Source organism: Ambystoma mexicanum, chromosome 9 (assembly GCF_040938575.1).
Source record: "Ambystoma mexicanum isolate Mex_15411 chromosome 9, UKY_AmexF1_1, whole genome shotgun sequence".
NCBI classification, from domain to species: domain Eukaryota; kingdom Metazoa; phylum Chordata; class Amphibia; order Caudata; family Ambystomatidae; genus Ambystoma; species Ambystoma mexicanum.
The window spans coordinates 546603457-546627044 of NC_090931.1; the positions used below are offsets into that span (position 1 = coordinate 546603457).

Consider the following 23588-nt stretch of genomic DNA (forward strand, 5'->3'; position numbering starts at 1 on the left):
ATTGCCAGCATTTTCTTCCTGAAGGAAGCCCATTCCTCCGGCGTCGCACGGCTGGTGGGGTAAGCGACGTGCCGGGCAGAGTCCTCCGAAGAGGACCTGGAAGACGACCGGTGTCGGCGCTTCCGAGAATGCCTCGAAGAGGCTGAGGAGGGGCGAGACCGACTCCTAGAAGGAGACCCACGAGACTTCCGACGATGACACGGAGAGTCACCCCTCGAATCATCCGTCGAAAGCCCCGCAGACTTCGACTTCCGGGGCTTGGGCACCCGACGTACCGACAACTTCTTACGTTCTCATAAGGCTTTGGACGTGAGCGACTGGCAGTCGATACAGTCATCGGTGTCGTGGGCCTCCCCGAGGCACCAGAGGCAGGCGTCGTGCGAGTCCGTCACCGACATCTTGGACCCACACTCCCCGCACTTCTTGAAACCCAGACGCGGGGTCGAAGACAAAGTAGAAGACATCTTCACACGAAGGATTTTCACAAAAACAAACAGGTTCGAAGAACCGAGAAGAACAGTACTCCAAAGAGTCTAGGCGTTAACCGAGATTCACGAAGCAACACGTTCGCGGAAAAAACGGAACTGAGGCTACGGGCGTCATGCCTCCTACTTATCACATCGGATGACGTCGGAGGAGGTCCTCGACGACGGCGCATCAACGTCATTGACGCAGGAAAAAGTTTCCGAAGCAGCACAGCTGTGGTGATTACATGTCATAGTTATGGAATACGTCGGAGGACCCAATCCCCTCGAAAGGGTGTGATATCAGGGAGAAACGATAGGGGGTGGAGAGAAGTTGAGAGGTTGGGAGATAAAGACTTTAGCTTTAGATCAATTCGGCATAAATCGGGCAGTGCCACAATCCTGAGGGAAAGATCAGGATGAAGGAGACTATTTTGTTATCAGCTGTAAAGAGGTGGTAGGAGAATGCAAATGAGGAGAAGGGAGGAAGTATAGAGCGTAGCGGCTCAACGACTGCCAAGCAGCAAAGAAGTAATGTCAGAGGTGACCATGTTCCAGGAAGCAGCGAATGAGCAGTTCGAAAGGTAGGAGGCAATCCAGGGAAGGTAGTGCCTGAATTTTAAGAGTAGAGCATTTTAGAAGGTAATAAGGATGGTAAACAGAGCCAAAGGCTGCGGATAAGTACAGGAGAATGAGGATGCAGAAAAGATATGAGTGGTGAGCAAAGGAGAGAACTTGCCCTGGGTCCATGCTGCCTGTGCAAGCCAGATTAAAGAGGGTCAGAGGAGTTATAGATTTTAAATTTGTTAGTGGCCCTATTGAAGAACATTTGCTCTAGAATATTTGCATAGTGGGGCAGGAAAGAGACTGGCCTATAGTTGGCACAGAAATTAGGGTCTGCTGGGGGCTTCTTGAGTATAGCTAGTGCTGTGGCTACATTGAGGCATGCTGGAAAAATGACAGTAGAGGGGGAGATGTTCAAGTGTGACGAGAGATAGAAAACGTAATTGGCGCAAGTTAATGATTGTTTGCAGGGCGAATAAGGTCAACCAGAGTGCACAAGGTTTTGTAAAGGCATTCAGATGGGAGCCAGTTCATAAGATAAGGGGCGGAGAAAATCTAAAATTATTTTTCATTGTGGTTTACTTGTTTTGGTTTCTTTACAGCAATAACTAGAGACCAATTAACAGGAAGGCGGGTTTCGAAATAAAAAAATTAATTTTAAAAAAAGGTCAGTCTACTTTACACTGACCCTCTAAAAAACAAAAGCAACTTTAAAACTCTGTACACAACTGTATTTGTTCCATGATGAATGAGGGTGCTCCAAACAGCTAGTGTGTGCTATTCACGCCAGTCTCACAGGAAGTTTTTAACCGGTTAACAGGTGTAAATGCAAAATAAAAGATGAGAAATAGGATAGCGTTCGGGTACCATGGCATAATATTCTGGCACAGGTTAAAAATACTATTCCAGAAATTGCTGGTCACCAAGATTGCTAAATTGGCATATATGCTGTGTATGTGCGTGAACATGCATGTGCAAGCATGCACAGAGCAGAATTTAACATACGTGAATGGCAGACAAAGGCCATGAATAGAGAAAATGGGAAGAGGGAGAATGGGGCAGACAGACTTGCATGAATGCAGAAAAGCGGTTGAAAAAGAAAATCGAAAAAAACGGGCCTCATTACAAGTCTGCCGGTTCGGAAATGAGGGTGCCCGTAGTAACGTACTGGCACCCATTCCAGACCGGCAGAATAAAACTCTGCTTTCCTGGGTCAGAGGGCCCGGCAGTTCTGACCTGCCTGGCGCAACGGCCCGGGAAAGCAGAGTTGTCACAGAAGCACCGGCACCGTTAGCAAAGGTGCTGGTGCTTCAATGTCCCCACTCCCATGGAGTCCTATGGGGCTCCATGGGAATGGGGACTAACATTTTCCATTGCCTGATATTCCGGGCAGTCGGGACTTGTAATATCCTGGTGGCGCCAGATATCAGGTGGCGGAAACTGTTTCCGTCCGGAGGTAACCACCGGCAGGTTACCGCTGGACCTGTAATGAGGCAAAACGTCTCTCTAGCATATGGCGCTTTATGCCGGAAGTAAATGTGACAATATTAAAGATGACAGTTAACGAAGGACTAAGGCAGCAGAAAAACAGGATGCTTTGAAGGGTGAGATGATTGGGCGTGAAGAAAAGGGCACGTGGTTTGCCAGAACATTCAATAAAAATATCAAGTGCAGATTGCGGTACCAGACTAGGCCTGAGCCGATGGGTAAGGCCCAAAGGGCTGGCCAGACAAGCCTGTTTTCTGTGCACATTTTGAAGACTTTTTGCACTGCACGACTGATAGTTTTAACCAACGTTGCTGGCCTAACAGGTTTTAAAATGCATGATTTCCCACAAATGTTCATATAAATTGGGCTCCGAAAATACAACAGTGTTTTGTGAAAAGTAATAGATTTCGATTTGTGAATGCGAGATATTTTTTAAAGCCCTGATGCTATGTTTTGTTCCAGTCCGACCCCGATTGCGGCTAAATACAGTGGCATTCAGCAGGCAACAGCGAGCAACCTGGCATGAAGGGTAGAGCTTTGCAGTACTCGAAATCGTCACATTTTACTTATGGGTAGGGGGTTGGGGAGGGGGGGCAGATTGTCAGTGCTGTGGGTAGGTCTGGGGCCAGACTGTCAGTGGTGTGGACGAGACTGCGGCAAGATTGTCAGTGGCATGGACAGGACTGGGGGTTGGGGGTTGGGGGGGGATGGAGCGAAGTGTTCAATGATGGGAATGCCCCGACCATAGGATGCTGGCTGCTTTGTGTCGGAAAGGATTTCTCTTGAAGCAACTTTTCCTACATAATCTATGGACCCTCAAACTTTTTGCATTCATTACTGTTTCCCAACCTGACTTTTTACGATGGAGCACCGCCTTCAAGCTGCACTCCACTGGGCCTTAGCTCATTGTTATGGGAAACAGACACTTCCTTCAGGCTGTTGGTACTAGGAAACTTTGTTTCTCTTAGTCTTTTGGCTTTGCTTCCACTTGTTGGTAACATTTCATCATTGCGCAAAGTATAGTACAGTACCCAGCAATGGGACCATTGTGTTTTCTGGCCCTAGACACCCTCTAAGGATTTTTCGGTGATTGTACAATGTGCCCAGTAACACTGGTGGCAGCAGTAGCCTTTTCTTGCATTTTGGTAACTTTTGCCAAGCCATACCGCGTTTGGCTCAAGACTGTAGATAGTGTCCAACATGGCCAATCCACAAGGTCTTTTGTCAGTTCCTTCGGCCATTTTGTCCATCGGCATTCATCCTGCCTTTGCAGGTACGGGGCTTCCTGTTTTGGGCATGCAGTTGTCCACAAAAGCTGTTTCTTTCGTGGGTCCATGCAGGTCACGTGTTTAGGCATCCAGGAAGTGGGCTGGGACTATTGGGGGCCAATCCACATTACTGGGGCCAAAGTGTCTGGTGTGCATGAGAGCATGAGGACCCCGGTGGTCATGCATGGGGCAGATCTCCTCATTGGTGGGGTGGGTGCGAGCACACAACTGATTTTGGATATTAGAAGGGGCCCTGCATCCATTCCAGCAGATCAGCAACAGATTTGAACGGATCTGCAGAAAGAACCAAGTATCGAAGAGCCGAGCAGAACAGAACAAAGAACAATCCTGAGACGCACTGAAGAGAGCTGGCACCAGAATTCAGTTGTCTCGGTCGAGCCCTGCTTTGCGCTTGATCTCACAAGACATGTGAAGGTGCTTCAAACCCTTGGAGTGGTGGGACCAATCACTCTTGATGCCTCCTGGTAGCCCTGCAAGTAAGCCTTCTCGGGAGTGTCCCTGGCCCATCCATTGGAATAGGGAAGAGGTACCTGAAGATAACTTGGGGTACAAACATGGGCACGACTTTTAACTATATGGGTTGCAAAACCTATTTAAAGGCGCTTTTATAAGTCAAGGAATACTTCAACACCATGTAAATTATAAAGTCATTATTTCATTCATATTAACATATGAGCAAAGGCGTAAACAAATTAATATACTTGTGTCAAAACAATGATTAAATAACAATTCTAAAAGCATAAACTTCATTTCATTAAGACAAGTGGTCAAACATAATGAAAAATGCATCCGATCTATTAAATGAGCTCAACAAGTGTATTCATTTGTTTACGCCTTTGCTCATATGTTAATATGAATGAAATAATGACGTTTTATAATTTACATGGTGTTGAAGTATTCCTTGACTTATAAAAGTGCCTTTGAATAATAGGTTTTGCAACTCATAGTTGTTAAGTCGTGCCCTTGTTTGTACCCAGAGTTATCTCGAGGTACCTTTTCCCTTTTCTCAATACTTTGGATCTAGTAGCATAGATCTCAACAGGGAGCACCAGAAAGTTGATAGATATTTACCTCTAGTTACTTACTTTACTTATAGTCAAATAACAGCAATATGCACCTCTACAACTAAACTATTCCATCCATTGGAATGACCAGCTGAAACCTTTGGTATCACGCAGGAACGTCGCCGCTTTGAGCCAAGACTTTGGGGAATCCCAGCTTATCGTACAAAGCACCTTTGGGTTGTGAGATAGGAGGCTGCGTCGTTCCACGACAGTTGGGTGCCCCTGTGTCACTGTGCAACTGTGACAATAACTGATGGCAGTTTTCCTGCATTCCTTCCAGTGCCCTGAGATCCGCTGCATCAGGGTTTTCTTCATCTGAATCAAGAGTAGCAGCTCCTGTCCCATACAGGACCTGTGCCCGCACCCGCAGCGCCTCTACATCTGGAAGCCAAACCAAGGGCAGGAAATCGAACCTCTGACAACCACCTCTAAACCTGCCAAGTCTGGACCAAAACTGAGCTAAGGGCAGTGCCTAGTGTAGTCACTTACAAGTGGCCCTTTGTTGATCCAATCGCTTTTACGCATAGAAGAACAAGTTACCCATGGTAACGTTCTTTCGACTGATTGTTCCTCCCACGTATTCCTTACCTTTAATATCCAGCTTGCTGCTTTGGGAAAAAAAAAATTCCCAGTAGAGGGCGCTGTGCGTCAAGGCCTGTCGAGTGGATGTCCCTCGGAGGCCTCCGTCTTGACGTCGACATCATCACAGGTATATGTAGCGCACGCAGCGTCTGTTGCTCAGTTCCGTTTTCAAGAGCGAAGCGTTGTCCTGAGTTAGACGGTTACTACCCTTGAGGAAGCGCAGACTGTAACCACAAGGGAAGTTTTACTGCGGGAAAGGATGGGAGTGGCGATAAGGAATACGAAGGACGAACATCCAGTAGAAATAACGTTACCATGGGTAAGTAACTTGTTTTTCGAATGGATTGTGTCCTCCCACGTATTCCTTATCTTTGATACACTCCCAAAGCAGTAATATATCAGGAGGAGGGAGTCAGCCATTAAGTATGCACAGAATGCAGTACAGCCTTTCCAAATTTAGATTCTTGGCTAGCGGAGGAATCCAGACTATAGAATCTTGTAAAGGTGTGTGTAGATGACTGTGGCAGCTGCGCAAATATCCTTTATTGGAACTCCTCTTTGAAGAGCCGACAAACTGTGACACCCCTAGTCGAATGAGCCCTTATATGTTCTGGAGAGTCTTTACCAGCCAATTTGTAACATTTGTCAATTGTTAAAATAATCCACCTAGAGAGGATTTGTTTGGTGATGGCTAGGCCCTATTTATGACCCGTGTAACCTACAAACAACTGGTCAGTTTGTCACAGTTTAGCAAATCTGCGAATGTAAAAACTCAAAGCACGCTTTGGATACTGTCTGTGCAGCTTTCTTCCTCTTTCTCTGGATGTGGAGGAGGGTAAAACGATGGAAAGGTTATTTTCTGAGTGATCAAAAATTCAGAAACCACCTTGGGGAGGAAGTTAGACTTCACCGTTAATGCCACTATGTCCTTGTCAAAGACAGTGTGAGAAGGCTTACAGGATAAAGCCTGTAGCTCACTCACCCTTCGGGCAGATAGTATTGCCACTAAAAAGACTGTTTTGAAAGTAAGAAGTCGTAATTGGCACGAATGAAGAGGTTCAAAAGGAGTACCCATTAAAAAGTTTACGACTAAATTTAGATCCCACAGGGGGACTTAAAAAGGAGTTGGGAGATAAACATTAGTTAACCCCTTCAAGAACTGTATTACCAGAGGTATTTTCAAGTAGGAGACTTCCTCAGCAGTGCACTTGAAGATGGAAAGTGCTGCTAGGTAACCTTTGATCGTACCAATCTGGAGCCCCAGATTTGCTAAATGCAACAGAAAAGATAACACCATTGGTGTATTGCATGAAAGAGGGTCAACATTCTTACACCAGCTGCAGAAGTTATTCCAACGGCAGCGGTGTAGGGATTTGGTTGCTGGCCTTCTGGCCGAAAGCAAAACCTCCATTACGTCATCCGGAAGGTCCCAATCTTTGTATCTCAGCCCCTCAGAAACCATGAGTGAAGGCTGAGAGTCCTGATATCCGAATGGAGAACCCAACCCTCCTCTCGCGAGAGAAGATCCTCTCTTTGTGGAAGACGAATCAGAGGGCAGATGGACATGCCCACAAGGTCCAGGTACCATTATCTCCTGGCCCAATCCGGGGCAATTAGGATCATGGTTTTTCTGAACCTCCTCAACCTCCTTATTACATGAGGAATGATGGGGACTGGAGGAAATGCATAGAGAAGTGGAAATTCCCAGTGCACCGCAAACACGTCCGCTAGAGCTCCTCTCGGCAGAAATTCCCATGAGCAGTATAGTTCGCACTTCCGGTTGGCATTGGTCGCGAAAAGATCCACATGAGGGGTTCCTCAAAGGATGAAGATCTCTTGAAGGTGTTCCTGAGCTAGTTCCCACTTGTGAGAGACTGTGCTCTGCCTGCTCAGAGCATTCGCAGTTGGGTTCTTCTCTCCGGCCAGATGAACTGCTGATAGAAAGATTCCTTCTTGCATTGTCCAGAACCAGAGCTGCATTGCCTCTCTGCACAGTGGTAGTGACCCAACACCATCTCTCTTTTTGAGGTAGTACATAGTTACCGTGTTGTTCATTATCAGGACATTCTTTCCCTGTACAGATGGCAGAAAGGGTGTGCAGTCAAAATGTCTAATCAATTTCGAATGCATTAAATTCGAGAAAAACAAATGTCGAAAAAAAAATGTCGAATATTTTTTTTTTTATTTGATATGTTTTTTTGGGGGTTTAGATAGTAAAATAAGGGTTATTAAAAAAAAAAACAGGGGGATGGGGGAAGCCCCCCATAAAAAAAAATGTAAAAAAAAACAAAAAAAAAATGAGATGGATTGGCACATGAAAGTAAGCATCCTGAAGGTCCAATGATACAATGATCCAATGATCCAAACCAATCCTGAAGTTGGAGGGCCTGAAGGATCTGAGAAAGGGTTACCATCTTTAACTTGTCCTTTCTGAGGAACTTGTTTAAGTCTCTTGAATCCAAGATGGGTCTCAATCAAGTCCTTTTTCGGAATGAGACAATATGGTGAGTGTCAACCCTTGTTCCTCTCCGCTACAGGTACTGGTACCTTTCTCTAGCAGGGTTAAAATCTCCTGCATAAGGAGCGGATCCGGAACCTTCAAAGAGTTGTTCCCCGGTGGATGACTCTGAGGTGTTTGTTGGAAAGGCAGAGAGTAACCTTTGGCAACGGTCTCCAATGCCCAAGCATCTGAAGTAATAGCCTGCCATTCTGTCAGATGCTGTGTCAACCTGCCTTCTACTGCTGTTTTGTGATGCAAGACCTCAGAGAGGTTTTGGGCCGGCTGACGCAGAGGCTGAGGGTAAAGCAGCCCCTGTTGTTGCGGTCTTAGTACCTCTACCCAGTCCACCACGGGGGAATAGTCTTTGACCTCTATGAGCTGGCTGTCCTCTGCCTTTTCGGAATGAGGAATAATAGCGAAAGGACCTACCCCTCCAGGGTGCACCTGTGGGGCGGTTTGTAGTTTGCCTTATCACAGCTCCAAAGGATTTGGCTGCCACCTTGGAAGTTTGCAGCTTCTCCAAACTCTCATCAGCTTTACTGTCAAATAGATGTGTGCCCTCAAAGGGCATGTTGAGAAGTCTGGACGGTTTATAGTCAAAGTTTCGACAGTCATAGTGTCGAAATACAACAGTTTCGACTCAAAAGCACAGACATTTTTTTTTTCGAATGAACTTTTTTTGGGGGGTATTTTGGGGAGCCCCCCCCCCAAAACCACTTTTTTGGGGAAAAACCACTAATTGTAGTATATGACACCAAAAAAAAAATAAATGACATTAAAAAATGCATTCATTTTTTTCCTCCGATGCTTTTGTTTCTAAACCATTGTATTTCGAAACTATTTTTTCGAAACTTTGACAGGACACCATCTGGACTGTATATCTGGGGCAACTACTGAATTCCGCAACCATGCAAGTCTGTGGATTACCGTACTAGCCGCCATGGCTCTGCTGATGCTGTCAACAGAGTCGAGACCGGTCTGGAGGGATTCGCACAAAGCGTCCTTTCCATCCTTGAGAAGGTTCAAGAAACCGTCCCTTTCCTCCACTTCTGGGATGTGGTCAGCCGCCATTGAAACGCAGTACCAAAGGGTGTGGGTAAACCTTGCCAGTTTGCATGTGGCATTAGCAGATTTTATCGCCATACTACCAGCCGAGAAAACCTTCTTGGCCACGGCATCATATTTCTTGTCATCCCTATCTTGCGGTATTGTTGCATGGACATTTTGTTTGCCAGAGGAGGTTGCAGCCTGTACTACCAGGCTTTCTGGTGTTGAGTGCTTCGGAAGATAGAGGGTCCGAAGCTGATGCCCTATATTTAGTGGTTAACCTTTTGTTAACTGCTGGGACAACCACAGGTGTTTCCCAGTTGGAAGATACCCTCTTGTGTAGAGCTTTGTGAAACGGTACAATAGGGTCTTCCTGTGGTCCTTTAAATCATCCTGTTCGAAAACAGGCATAGGTCTAGACCATCCCATGTACTCCATCATAAGCGGTCTATAATTTTCTTCAGCATGATCTCCTGGATAAGCTCTACCGAAATTCAACTTCAGGGTAAGTGTCAATGCCTCGTGAAGAGTGTCCTGCAGATTTTTCATTCGGGATTCTTCAGACACAAGCTCTCTGGAACACTGTGCCGGGGTACTGCTTCGATGGGCAAACAACCATCTCGGGTGAACTAGACGAAGAAGTGGGTGGCGACCTATAGCACCTTTTCTTGCCATGGCTCGAAGACGAGGAATGGTGTGATCCACTTCGAGAACATGATCAGAGTCTTTTTGATGATGAGGAGACGAAGGCCTAGACTCGTCAGAAGATTTGCTTTTGGATGGGGCAATGAATTTCTGAGGATTACTTCTCTCCAACTTCCCTCTGTGCTCCCTCAAGGCCTTGGCCGTCATCGAGATACATTTGTCGCATTCAGAAAAAGGATGCTCTGCCCCTAGATACCACAAACAGACCCTATGAGGATCCGTCATGGACAGCTTAAGCCCCTCAGTCGCAGCATTTTTTTAAAACCGGCCCGAGGAGTAGATGGAGCCGATGTGGAGGCCATCTCGGCGAGTAATTTCACAGGAAATTCAAAGAAATTCGATGAATACAAGGAACCGAGCTTTATGTCACCGAAGCTGTGAAGCGCAGAAAAACAGAACTGAGAAACGGATGCTGCGCGCGCTACTTATACCTGTGATGACGTCGATGCCCAGACGGAGGCCTCTGAGGGACATCGATTCGACAGGCATCGACGCACAGCGCCCTCTGCTGGGATTTTTGTTTTTTTGCCGAAGCAGCAAGATGGATATTAAAGATGAGGAATACATGGGAGGACACACTCCATTTGAAGGTTAATTTTGGCTTTCTTTTGGCTTGGGTATTTTTCGCTCCCTAAAGCACTCAGAAAAGTCAGGAACAGCTTTGTTCGTCATAGCTGATCCTCTACTAACTTTTGGAATCAGTCCCCTAACTTTTTCCTGCATCCTAAGAAGTACTTTGTGAACTTCATGCACAACCAGGTGCTTTTACGCATTCATCGATCATTGAGCACAAGGCTCCATTCATCTTAGGGCTGGACTTATAAAGTTAGGATTGTCATCTCTGAAGATCTGTGCTATAAAATGTATTCGGCCTTTTTTTTTTCATGTATTGGTGGAATTAACTTTCTCGCACTGACTCCAGTGATTGGATGTTACATTGTGTGTTGCTTGTGTGGTATTTTACCATTTAATTTCATGATTCATTTGTGTTATTGGGCCTATAATAAATAGCATATTTTTAGTATACAACTGTCTAATTGTACTTGTTGGTGTTTCACTGTGTGTGCTCATTGGCGACCCATGATCCCTCTCACCCCTCCCGAGAGTTAGCCTTGAATGCTCTCCAAGCTACCGTGAATTGGTCTGGCTCTCTTCCCAGAAGTGTTCCCCCGTTCATCTAACAAGGATGGCCTCCTAAACATCTATCCACCAGGCCAGAGTTTAGAAATCCATTGTAACACTTTGCACAACAACGAAGTACATTTTGGGAACATAAGAATGACCAACAATTTATCAAACAGGTCTGTGCTAGCATTGGTGTCCCTAGAGGGGGAGAAAGGGGGCAATTGCCCCCTCCCTTTACTGGCTACTTTACTGCCCCTAATTGGTGGACTAGAAGAAAAAAAAAACAGACATTTCCAAACTGAAACATGTTTAAGCTTACATTCACTAGTTGTCTTTAAAATGTATGCATTTGTTTGTTGGACTGCCACACAAATACCCTGTGATTAGTGTGCCGCTCCTTTGTGTTTTATCACAGGATATATTTCTGAAGCAGATATATGCTTATCAAATTGATTAATCACAAATAAAAGCTTCTGCTTGTGGGATGTTTTACCCATGCATCCAAGCCCTACCATAAAACTGTGCAGTACTGGCATGGAAAACATCATGATGGCCAGAACTCCCCAGAGAGTGCACAGGGAAAACATGAAGAATAGGCTGCCACCGATTTTTGCCTATGTTGTGAGCACAGGAGGGCACTGCCTAAAACCACCATTGGGCTACACACACAGTAGCCTGAAACCATTGGGAATGGCAATGCGGATTGCCAAAAAGCAACTCAGAACTGTGGGGAATTCATTTTCTTAATCCCAAAAATGGTTGCAATACCGGTACTCACCACTATCAGAAAGCCGGCGTTTTAAAACCACCAGACTTTTGTGTAAAACTGAACAAATGAAACAAAACCAGGCCAAGGAAAGACTTGCTAAGAGGTGGATACAATGTAAAACTATATTCTGAAATGGCTTGAAGGAAGTAATTATTTAATGTATAGGTAAACATTGTCAGTTTGATTTGAATGTAGAAAACTGGGAACAAAAAGTGACATTTAGCTGAAACCTGGCTTAATGAAACTGGATTCTGCCCGACAACTACCCCCGACAGGAGTTGAAACCTGCTCAGCCACTCTTCCCAGGCCTAGCTGCATCCTGCTGCCCCTTGCCAAAAGGAGTTGACACCTCACTGATTAGATTAGGGGAGGGGCACCGCAGGAGGTTGCACAAAGCCTTGTCCTGGACTCAGGCAAATGTTATATTGGGGGCGTCGTAAAATAGCTTCCTCTTGGGAGAAACTGGGGGGCAGCTGTGCCTCTGTGAACAAGCTGGCTTGGGGGAAGTGGATAAACCAGTTATTCCACCATGTGATGTGGGAAGCCACACCCCTTTTTGACCAGGGCATACTTTAAAAAAGATGGATAATTCATAGTACGGACCTGTCAAAATTTTATAAATAATATCATTATTCTTGTGATTTTTCTGTGCACATTTTAAGAGGTGTTAGGACCCTGTGGTATGTTCCTGGGGATAGTAGCGGAAAAAAGGCTGTTACTCCAAATGTATGCATGTTAAAAATCTGACACTTTATCATCTGAAACCCATCTCTCCCTGGTGCATATTTGTGTAAAATCTGGAAAGGTTTAGAGTTCGTTATCTGGATGAAAAGGGGAGAATTCTGTCATCAGTGGACACGACATCATACAAAGACAGGGATCGGATAGTTTGGTGCTACAGAAAATATGGAAACTGGACCTATAATATGAGAAAAATGGTACATAGATAAATATGTATTTGGGTCAGAAATAGATTTGTGTGCAATTTGACAAGGGAAGGTTCCTCTGACCATAAAACCTACAGCATCACTCTGACACTCCATTTCTTCCCCCCAATCAAGGGAGAGAGGAAAGCTTGGCCAATGACAAGTAGAGAGGGGCAGGCTTAGCTAGGCCCAGGCACACACCCATTTTCAAAACACATAAAAAGAGACTGCTGGGACAGGTAGAGACATTCAATTCCATTTGCTGCGGAGCATGCTGACCGACGACTTCACATCCAGAGATCCAGACTTCAAATCCATCAATCTCCAGAACCTGTAGCAGCAGAATTTAACTCCAGAATTTGTAGCAGAGAGGCCTGAATCCACCAGCTGAATCCTCTTCAGCAGGCCTCAAAACCAACCGAAGTATTCAACAGCCGGACGAGCTGTTTGAATTTTTGCCAAGAATTTTTGCAAGAACCTGTAGCAGTATCCAGAAAGCAGTGCTGTATCCGGAGCCCGAGAGAACCACAAACCAGACCGTTGTGAGCAGATCCGGTGCTTGACAGACCCAGAGAGCAGAGCTGACCCAGATAGCGGAGACTTCAGAACCACCCGCCGGAAGTCCCGCCCACCTGACCAGACCGTGACGAGGCCCATTTCAAATTGATATTGTGAGTACCTAGCAGAACTGTGCAGAACCAATCTCTTAGTTAAAATAATCTAATCCAAACTATTTTAACCTAAGTAGAACAGCCTTCTAGAAATCGTGTCATCTGTCATTTTTAAAGCTGCACAACTGTCACCTGTCGTTTGGGCTGGGAACGTGGTTTAACTTTCATTTTAAAGCTGTGATTATAGGCTTTCCAACAAACCTAGAACCGACTTCCTACTCCTTATAGTGCCTCCGTAATTGCGCTTGACGCACACGACTAAATTTGCCGCGATTTGACATTTTTGCTTAATTTCAGCCACGTGTAAAAATGTTTGTCCTTGCTTTCCTTGCTGAAATTTGTGTGCAACCTGACAATCATTCATAGAGCATTGCTAAAGTGATCCTGAACTAATACAAAGTAGCTGTCACCCACCCTGAACCTCTAGAGGGAATTAAAATCATTTTAGCATATTTTTCACTTCTTTGAAACCACATCAATGTATATTGCCTGTGTTTCAAACTCCTACCCGTTTTCCTCTAAGCTTGCTAGGGGGGGGGAACTGAATTATATTTGATTGCATTCCTGAGAACTGTGTGCTTTCCTTCCATCTCTTTACCTTGCATAAAGGGGGGGGGGGTGAATTGCTACCAGGGGGAAAAGTAATTGCATTGTTTTGGGTGAAATCATATCAAGTTTATTTTCTGTACTGCATTTTCATTCATCATTGCATTGTCCTTGAAGCCATAAAAGCATTCTCAGCTACTTTATCCGCTCTATATCACTTCTAAGCCATCAAAAAGAGTGTACCACTGTAACATTATCCATTGTTGATCACTATCATCTTCACAAGTGTGCTATCAAACATTAATTTATTATAAAAGTGGGATATATATATATATTTAATTTTCAAATAAACCTCTTAATTTGCAAAACAAACCTACTTCTTGGCTCAGTGGGGTCAGGGGGATTCTAAGAGAGGGGTGTTATATAAGGGTTGTCATCCAGAGTAAACGAACTGGACATAAAAATACATCAATAAGGGTTTTCCTCAGCATCCCAGACTAGGCATTGACTTAGCTGTAGTGTTGATTGAATATCGCTTACATATTGTGCTGATAGCAGTTATTAGAAAATTAAACTGGATTCATGGGTGCCAACTTTTGATTTTTACTATGGGGCAGAAATTCCCCCACCCTCGCCCTGAATACAAGCAAATTACCAGCCCAACCCATCCCCTGGCAAACACATTTTATAGCACTTGTTTTTTATTTCGAAAATTCATAGGATTTACAGCCAGTTTTAAACATATATACCATCTTAGCAATAATCACTCAACCGGCTGAGCTACCCTGCTAGCCTTTTACTGTAGGGCGTGTCTATGGATTGTTTAGAATGTTCAAAATCACTGTATTATTAACAGTGCAGTTCATGTACAAGTCAACAGTATTTCATCTTAAGGGAAACACGGTTTCTGTTTGACAGTTCTGTTCCTCAGCCTTGCATATCCAATAAGCTATGCAAAGCCGGGGGCGTTTTGCTTCCCCAACCTTGCATGGCCCATTGTGGATGCTGGCTGAGGCACTGCATGCTTGCATGTGCGCGAACCAGGCAGTGCTCTTTGCTTCCTGGTTTATTTGTGCTACATGGGAACTGGAGCGCTGGGAGGAAACATCAGGACACAGGCACAAGGTATGTTAATATATATATATATATATATATATATATATATATACACACACACACACACACACACACACACACACACACACACACACACACACACACACACACACACACACACACACACACACACACACACACACACACACACACACACACACACACACACACACACACACACACACACACACACACACGGCCAAGGAGCTGATTTTGGCAGGAGGGTAGTTGTTGCACAAACCCTCCACACCAGCTAAAATCAGCTCCCAGCGGGAGACTCTTTATGGGATGGGGGGCAAGCATGGTCTTTTTTTACTGTCTATCTCGGATGGCTAGCATAAAAAATACAATGCTTGTCCCTTGCCCCCCCCCCCGGCACCTCCAATGCACACAACCACACTGTGTCCAGGGGGCTAGGGGACCCAAAGGGCAGGCATGTCACTTTTACTGGGCATCTATGATAAAGCAAAGTTGATACGTGGTATGTAGCTAAACTGGCATTTTATTGCACCCAGTCTAGCCATTATTTACTGTGGCATGATATGTTGTATTGTGCATCTTTGATAAAGCAAGCATGATAAGTGTCATTACGTGCCTAGACTGGCATTTTGATGCAGCCAGTTTGGACAGGTTTCCATACTGTACCATGGCATTTTTAATGGTAAAGCCAACTGGAGTATATTCTTACGTGGGGATACTGCCATTATTTGGCAGAACCTGCATGGACATGTTTTCTTATAGTAGCATACCTGCCATTATGTGCAAAGCAAACATGAATGTGTGCTTATATGGGAATACTGGCATATATTGGTGCAGCCGCATGAAAATGTATTTATACAGGTATATATTATGGGTAAAGGAATCATGCAAATGTGTCAGCGAAATGCCCCTCTGCACTGTTGGTGACTTGCATGGAACAAGTTACTTACCTGTAACTGTTGTTCTCCAGCATGGGTCTGGCATGGATTCACATGCTCATGAATGTTCCCCGTCAGGCCGGGAATCCTCGGTATAGAAAAAATCAGTGTCGGTTTCGTTTCGTTTCTGATCTGTCTTTCTCAGTAGTAACCAATCAATGGTCTCTGGGTCATACTGCCCCCAGCCAATGACTGCCCTCTCCCTAAGCCCCACCCCTGGCAGCCATCCTCAGATTTGGTAGCACGTGAAGTGGCAGTATGACCAAGTGAAGAGCCGCAGAGGGGTAGGCGGGAGGGTTCGCATGTGAATCCATGCCAGACCCATGCTGGAGAACAACAGTTACAGGTAAGTAACTTGTTCCTTCTCCAGCATGGGGTCTGGCATGGATTCACATGCTCATGAATATAAGAATACATAGCAGTATACACATGCACAACCACGGGTGGTGGCAAAAGGCTCAATATCAAGCAATACAACAACTCCTCAACATTAAGCAACTCTTACCTCCTCACCAGACTCACCTTAGGCAAACAGGTTGCGCAGCACTGCCTGGCCGACTGTGGACTCCTCCCTGGAATCCCAGTCGACGCAGTAGAATCTCGTGAAGGTGTGCGTCGACCTCCACGTAGCAGCCCTGCAGATGTCGAGCAGGGGCACACCAGACAGGAACGCTGTAGTAGCAGCGATCGCTCTGGTCAAATGGGCCCTCGGACAGCCTGGCAACGGTCGGTTTGCCAACCGGTGACAGTGCATGATGCAGCCGGAGAGCCATCTGGAAATGGAAGTCTTCGAGAGAGCCTTCCCTTGATTCACAGGTCCAAAGTTCACAAACAGCTGTGATGTCTTCCGAAACCTCTTTGTGCGGTCCACGCAGAACTTCAGCGCTCTAGCTACATCCAGCGAGTGCAGAGTCCTCTCAGCCGGCGACAAAGACGACGGGAAGAAAACTGGCAACACCAAGGGCTTGTTGAGGTGGAAGTCCTAAGGAACCTTGGGCATGAAGGAGGGGTGCGTCCTCAGCACCACCCTCGTGTCGTGAAAAGTCAAGTATGGAGGCTTGCAAGACAGGGCCTGGATCTCTCCCACTCGTGCAGAGGTGATGGCCACAAGGAATGCTGTCTTCCACGACAGAAACTTCAACGGCACTGAATGCATAGGCTCGAATGGGGCCCCCATGAGCCTAGTCAGCACCACGTTGAGCTCCCACGCCGGGGCAGGGGCCTTCACCGGCGGGAATGATCGGAACAGTCCTTTCATAAATTCCTTCACCAGTCGATGAGACCACAAGGACGCCTGTCCTGTAGTTCTGGTGTAACGTGAGACGGAAGCCAGATGTACCTTGATGGAAGCGTGAGATAGGCCAGCCTTGGCCAAAGACAATAGGTACGGCAATACTTGAGGGGCCGTAATCCGCAGAGGGTTAATCTTCTGTGCACGGCACTAAACAGAGAACCTCTTCCATTTGTGTCCGTAGCACTTGAGAGTTGAGGATGCCCTGGCCTTCGCAAGAACCTCTCTGCAGTCGGCCGGGATGTCGTATCCTCCAAACTCTAGTGCTGCAGGAGCCATCCCTGCAAGTTCAGCGACTCTGGTTTGTGATGAAGAATGGCACCTCCTTCTCTGGAGAGAAGATACGCGTCCGTCGGCAGCTTGACTGGTGTGGACGCTGACAAGTACAGAAGGTCCGGGAACCAGATCTGCCTCGGCCACGCCGGTGCGACGAGGATCATCCTGCACCGGGACCTCTTGAGCTGGTTGACGAGCCGGAGTAGCAATGGCAACGGCGGGAACGCATAAAGGAACAGGCCGTCCCAGGGGAACGAGAAAGCATCGCCCATGCTCCTCTGTTGGGGAAACCTGCTGGCGAACCTCTGGCACTTGGAGTTCGCTGCCGATCTGGGGTTCGCCCCATCGTCGGAAGAGTCAGTCCACTTGATCCTGGCGCAGTTCCCACTCGTGGCACGAGCGCAGCTCTCTGCTGAGTGAGTCGGCAATGGTGTGTTTTATCCCTGCCAGATGAAAGCGTACCAGAAACATCCCTTGGGCAACGGCCCAATGCCACAGATCCTGGGCTTCCTTGGATAGGGCAGGGGATCTGGTTCCGCCCTGCTTCCGAATGTAAAACATCGTGGTGGTGTTGTCGGTGAAGATCCTCACCACCTTGCTCTTGAGGGACGGAAGGAAGGACCCGAGGGCCCAGAACACTGCACGGAGCTCCAAGATGTTGATGTGGAGAGTCTTCTCCTCCGGGAGCCAAAAGGTCTCTCGCGTGGAGACCCCCCCGGTGTGCGCTCCCCAACCTTCCAGGGAGGCATCCGTCGTCACCGTCACCTGGTGGGCCGGGGCTAGGAAGCCTGTTCCCGCCGTCAGATGAGAGCGGACACCCCACCATCGTATTGCCTGACGGAACGCTTCGTCGAGCGGGATCCTGTCCTCAAAGCTGCCCGTCGTCTGGATCCAGTGGGCGTCGAGGAATTCTTGCAGGGGCCACATCCGAAGTCTGCAGTGGCGCACCAGATAAATGCAGGAGGACATCATTCCGAGGAGGGACTTGATAGACTCTCTGGCTACGTCCGTGGCCAGCAGACGTTGCACCTTTCCCAGGATGGTCCTTATTCTTTCTTCCGACGGTGAGGCCCGCCGCGCCACTGTGTCTAGCTGTGCTCCCAGAAACAGGGTGACTTGTGACGGGACCAGGTGGGATTTTGGAAAGTTGATGGAGAACCCCAGGTCCGTGAGCAGCTGGACGGTCTTTGCAGGGTGTTCCACGGCGAGCTCCCTTGTCCTTGCCCGTATGAGCCAGTCGTCCAGTTAGGGGTAGACGTGGATCCCCTGCAGGCGCAGCCGCGCCGCCACCGGTGCTAGACACTTGGTGAACACCCTGGGCGCCGATTTTAATCCGGACGGGAGGGCCTTGAACTGGTAGTGCCGCCCTTTGACCACGAACCTGAGGAACTTTCGGTGTCTCTTTAGAATAGGGATGTGGAAGTAAGCATCCTCCAAGTCCAACGACGACAGGAAATCGCCCTCCTCCAGCTGTCCCAGCACGTGCTGGAGGGGGACCATCCGGAACTTCTGTGCCTTGATATATTTGTTCAGTCGTCGCAGGTCCGGGATGGGAAGCCATCCTCCTGTCTTTTTCTTTACGAGGAAGTATCTTGAGTAAACTCCGGAGCCCCGAAGCCTCTTTGGAACAAGCTCGATGGCACCTTTCCTGAGCATCGCCCTTACTTCCAACAGCAGTTGAGGGACGTGATTTTCCTTCCTGGCCACGGGAGGAATACGGGGGCACTTCATCTGGAACTCAAGGGCGTGCCCCAGGGCCAGGGCGTCCAGCACCCAACGGTCGGTGGAGATGGACTCCCACATGCTGACGAACTTTGTCAGCTGGCCTCCCACCGGGGTGCTTCGGTGGGGGCCCGACCCGACGGTCGGTTCAATCCTGCTTGGAGGCCACTTTGCCTCCTTGACCACCTTGGTGACGACGCCGTGATCCACCCGACTTGCCGCGTCCCCTGTAGGCCTCCTGCGACAAAGATCTTGCCGCTTGACGGTACGTAGAGGAGCTGCTGCCGGCTCCCTTGGAGGCACCCTGTCTGCCTCTGGAGCTCCGAAAGGACGGCCGTCGCTGTTGGAGCACACCCAGTGCACGGGCCGTCTCCGTGTCCGTCTTGATCGCCTGAAGGGACTCATCAACCGCCTTGCCAAAAAGGTTGTTCCCATCGAAGGGCATGTCCAAAACCTTGGTCTGTACGTCCTGGCGGAAATCCGTCGCCTTGAGCCATCCTCGTCGTCTCAGGCAAACGCTGTTGCCCAACTGACGGAAACCGGTGTCGGCGATGTCCGTAGCAACCGTAATGGCGTGGTCCGAGGCAATCTCACCTTCCTGTAAGATTTCCAGGGCCTCAGCCCTCTTGGCGTCCGGAAGGAAGTCCAACAGAGGGGCGATCTTGAACCACAACTCCCTGTCGTAGCGGGCTACGATGGCCAGGGCGTTGGCCGCCTTGATGGTCGCCGCTGCAGATGAGATGACCCGTCGTCCCATCGCATCCAGCTTCCTACCCTCGCCATCTGGCGGGGAGGTTGAAGTCGAGGCCGATGCCCCCCTGCTTTCTTCTTGGCCGCCGCCGAAACGACCGAATCCGGGGTAGGTTTCACCCTAAGGCACAAGGGGGCAGCGGCAGGGACCCGGTACTTCTTCTCGTACCGGTCCCTCTTCGCAGGAGCCGTGGCAGGGTTCTTGAGGAGGGCGAGCCCCTCATCCCAGATGTCATCAAGAAACGGTACGGCGAGGACCGTCTTCCTTTTAGCCTTGCGCCGTTGGTAAAGGAACCCTTCCTCCTTTTCTTCGGGGCAGAGCTTGAAGAGCTCAGTTGCCCTGGAAATCAAAGCATGGAAGGATCCAATCTCGTCGGGCGGGGACGCCCGGGCAGGGGGTGACGGGGGACACGTCCCGTCGTCGCCTCCGTCGTCATCCATACCCGTCGTAGTCGTGTCCATGCCTATATCATCCCCGTGGGTAGTGGACCGGGAGGAAGGCAGAGAAGGCCGCAGAGGCGGGAGAGGAGGCCTAGGATGCTGCGTCCTCTTAAGTGGTGGGCTCCGAAGGTCCTGGCTCCGGTTCACCCGTCAGGTCTGGCTCAGGTACCTCCGTCGGGGGAAGGGGCAACCTAGTCCTCATCTCCGAGCATAGGGACTGGATGGCTGACAAAATGGCCGCCGAGGTGTCCTGCGGTGCCGGAAACGACGGGAGCAAGGGCTCTTGAGGAGCCTCGTCTGCGACTTCGTCGCCCTCGTCGGGATCCCTCCCGATGGGCTGGGCCTCCTCCACGACTTGGATGAGCTCCTCTTCAGAGGTCGTGTCCGTATCCATGATCGCCACCAGCCCCTCCCCACCCTTTCCAACGAGGACTTCGTGGGGGTCTTCGCGATGGGCCTGAAAGACGACTCCCTCCGCGGTGGCAGGGAGACTCTGGTACCTGAGGGCGCCTCCACTGGTGTAGCCTCCACAGGCTGAGCCAGGGCCACGGCGACATCCTCAATCGAGGTCTTAAGCAGGGTGAATTAAGGCCAACGTCACCTTCTGTATGCCTGGGGCCTTCACCTTGGGTGGAGGGTCCGAGCCTCGCTCCCCCTCTGCCAGAATCTTCGAGATCGACCGGGGCCTCTCCAGAAGCTTCTCCGGGTTCTCGGACTTCCTCTTACCCGAGCCAGAGCATTGGCTCGTGGTTGATGGCGCCGGTGAGGATGCGCCCTGCCTGGCAGCCAGGGAGCCCGACCGTTCGGCGCTCCCGGTGCCCGCGGACTCGCTGTGCTTAGCCTTTTGTTGGACCCCTGTCGCTGGGGCACCCTCACAGGACTTAGAAGACCGCTCAGACTTCTTTTTCTTCTCGCCTGGCGGGCTCTTACCTTCCAGCCAGTTGGTGAGACGGAGGTGGCGATCCTTCATGGTCCGCTCCGACATGTTCCCACAAAACGCGCAGTCCTTTTCCTTGTGCGTCTTCTCCTCATGGAGACAGTAGAGGCATAACGAATGCTCGTCCTCCTTGAAAATGTTCTGAAGCTGGCATCCAGGGCAGGTCCTGAACAGCTTCCTGGGCGTCGAGCTCCCTTTCTCCTGGGCCATGTCCGGGGTAGGCCTCAGAACTTCTGGAATCCTCCAAAAGCGTAACTCGACAAAATCTTCACCCTTGCGGGGCGTAGAAACTCCGAAACGGATCCCCGTTGATCGGATGTAGAAACGGTGGAGCTTGAGGCTCTACTTAACCGAAAAAATGAGAAAATCTCCTGAAAAAAGCACGAAAACGCAGCAAAAGCTCGAGAGCTACGGCACAAGGACTCCCAACACTTGAACGTGCGGTAAAAATCTGAGGATGGCTGCCAGGGGTGGGGCTTAGGGAGAGGGTAGTCATTGGCTGGGGGCAGTATGACCCAGAGACCAGTGATTGGTTACTACTGAGAAAGACAGATCAGAAACGAAACTGATACTGATTTTTTCTATACCGAGGATTCCCGGCCTGACGGGGAATATTCATGAGCATGTGAATCCATGCCAGACCCATGCTGGAGAACTAGAGGATTATTCATGAGTGACCTGCATTTTACCCAGTTTTACCAAATAATGTGTGCTGTAAAATGCAACATTTTAAGCCATTATTTTAAAACGGTTCTCAAGGAGGGGTGGTGAGGAGAGGCCCTCCCACCCTCCATCAACTTCTCTTGATTGGTTCAGGCTCCCTCGCTATGCCCCATCACACTAGCATATTTGGGGCAAATGTTTACGCCCCTCGAATAAAAAAAAAATTAATTAGCCGCCACTGGGCTAATATACAGCCAGAAACTGAAAACTGTAAATCATTGCTACAGAACCAAGCGAGCAGTTGCATCCTTTCCTCCCTGTACTCGGCACCTTTAAGTGATAGGTCATATTAAACCGACTGTTTGCCCATCATTTGACCATCATTTGAAACTGACGTGATATCTCGTCTATATTAAACTATTATAACTGGACTTTATCAGAAGTTGTGCTGGGAGGGATGTACAGTCGTGTTAAAAGAATGCAGTCTCTTTCTGAGTGCAAGGGCATTTCTCCAACTTTTTAGGATGTAGATTAACTTGATGCAAAACTTTGATTGCATTAAACCTACTCGGAGCATGCTTAATGTCAAGTTTTCTTAACCAGCTGGGTAAAATGTGGGTATACTTAAAACCAGTTTGGTCTGGTGACCCTTATTTGATGTGCTAACCCCCCCCCCCCCCCCGCCCCACGACCCCCCTGAATACTGATTTCTAGTGACGCCACTGTGCGCTAGTTATCCAAACGTTCATTCCTTATGAACATGCAATGCACACTTGGTATGGTGCCCATTTCCTCTGTCAGAATAGTCACCCCGACAGTAACATGTGTGCAAAGCATGAGATATATACAGATTTGGACAGTTTCATTGTTTAAGTTTGGGCTGTTGAGCAAAGGAAGACTTTCATATGCAGTCTGTGAGAAAGTACGCCGCCGAGACAGCATTGGATAGACTCACTGCAATTGGGCGCAGAGAACTTCCTCAACTTAGGGTTTGGGCCTCGTGTATACACGGAACGGACAGTTTTTACTGTAGCGCAACTCTGTCTTGTTCCAGCCCAGTCCCTTCCCTGGATCTTTGGCAGCGAAATAAACTCCCATTACCATAGCCTGCAACCTCCCCTGTGGTGCTTCAGCCCTAGACAGGTGCAGTTATCTGTGCCAACTGGTTAACTTTTACCATTCAGTAAACTGATCGGTCACATTTGATCTGCTCCACCACTGTCTTCCATGGCTCCTGGGTTATACGCTCTACTTTCAAACTTGTCCTGGTCGTTCGGTTCGGACTTAACTTTGCAAGCCCATGCCACCATACTGCAACTTTTTGGTTTTTAAACTAGGAATTAAACATCTCCTGGGCTACTGCTGCATCATGGCCCCCTAAAAGCATACCGTTGTGGGGACTGGGAGGCTGTCGACAGGCTTAACAAGTGGCTGGTGCCTCAACTCCTTTTTTTCCGTATTGATTGCTTTTAAAAAAAATATAAAACCTGAACCCTTGTAAACCTTGGGAAACGTGTTTCGGCTCCAGACATAAGGGGACCGTTTGTGGAGAGACTAGGGTTAAGCAGTTCAGTTCAGGCAAGAACATTAGTGTCGGCGTGAATGGTAAGCGAAGGTGCCAGCATCCTGCCTCCTGGCAAGAGATAATGCGTGTTAATGCAAACAGCAGGGCATGTAGTAGCACATGGAATGCCAAAGGGGACGAGGCGCTCGCTGAGTCACCGGGGAGGCATTT

The 23588-nt window shown here is 48.4% G+C and overlaps 1 protein-coding gene across 4 annotated transcripts in view; it reads right to left on the reverse strand.

The window, feature by feature from the left end:
• VMP1 (vacuole membrane protein 1) overlaps nt 1–23588 on the reverse strand; it is a 1390334-nt gene that overhangs the window by 811482 nt on the left and 555264 nt on the right. The gene's annotated exons all lie outside the window — the stretch shown is intronic.